Source organism: Aplysia californica, unplaced genomic scaffold (assembly GCF_000002075.1).
Source record: "Aplysia californica isolate F4 #8 unplaced genomic scaffold, AplCal3.0 scaffold01551, whole genome shotgun sequence".
NCBI classification, from domain to species: Eukaryota; Metazoa; Mollusca; class Gastropoda; order Aplysiida; family Aplysiidae; genus Aplysia; species Aplysia californica.
This window is the reverse complement of record NW_004798821.1, coordinates 19,932-21,054: the sequence shown is the minus strand read 5'-3', so window position 1 is coordinate 21,054 and position 1,123 is coordinate 19,932. Positions and strand designations below refer to the sequence as shown.

The following is a 1,123-nucleotide window of genomic DNA, read 5'->3' as shown; positions in this document are numbered from 1 at the left end:
AGAGAGAGAGAGAGAGAGAGAGAGAGAGAGAGAGAGAGAGAGAGAGAGAGACTGAAAACAGCGCACAGCATTGTATGTCAGATACCACGAACCGAAAGACGAAACGTGAGCATCAACAGAAGGAAACGCATTAAAGTCATGGTTTCGAACTCAACAACAAAACAGAACTCAATCCCCACCCCCACTACCTCATCAGACCTACGTTTGATTTTTCACTTCAATTTTGTTTTTCTTTCGAGCTGTTTGTTTCCTGGATTGAGCTGAGTTGGCAATAACAAGAGGCCAGACGGGCCAGATGAAAGCAATTTAGAAAGTTAAGCCCTGTTCGCGGGAGGTCTTCTTGCCATCACTTACCCAGTCCTATCGAACTTGGTTCTAGACCTTGTCTTAGGTGCATGAATATGTGAGCGTAATCGTGAGATTGCGGGTCCGTGGGTTCCAGGCTCAGCTTGGACTGACGTTGTGTCCTTGGGGAAGGCATTTTGCACACATTTGCCCGTTTGGTTCGATCTCATCGGACATGGACGTAAAATTTGGAGGTCCCACCTCTTAAATAACCATAGTGTGTCAAGGGACATTAACTTATATAGATACAATTTCATTTTCCCCCGCCTTTATGGTCATGATGGTGAGTGCGGGTGTGCATAATGTGTGTGAGGGTGGGGTGGGGTGGGCACAGAGAAAGAGAGAAGCAGTGGGTAGACAGATATTTAACAACACAGACAAAATATATATATTATATATTTAGAACAAACAGGAAAATTGAAAACGGTGGGTGTTGGGGTGTGGAAGGGACGGAGCATGCACACAGAAAACAGAAAAAAAGGGGGGGGGGGGCAGGGTCACGCCTAACAAGACCCTCTCCAACATAATAGTGAGTGAATAAACACGGCATGATAGTGACAATAAGGCGTGGGGAGGGGAGAGCTTCCAGAGCGAGAGGACAGAGGGATTTGATAGGAAAAACCCACCAGTACAAAGAAGTGAAGAAGAACAACGCCGAAAGACGATGCAAATAAAGAAGGAACACTGACAATAGATCCTCCCATTTAACTTGTAAACAAAATATACATAAACACGCAAACAAGAACATCGAGGGAGAGAGAGAGAGAGAGAGAGAGAG

At 45.3% G+C, this 1,123-nt stretch overlaps 1 protein-coding gene across 2 annotated transcripts in view; it reads right to left on the bottom strand.

The window, feature by feature from the left end:
- The window catches only part of LOC101849429, a 42,589-nt gene that overhangs the window by 24,246 nt on the left and 17,220 nt on the right, over positions 1-1,123 (bottom strand). The gene's annotated exons all lie outside the window — the stretch shown is intronic.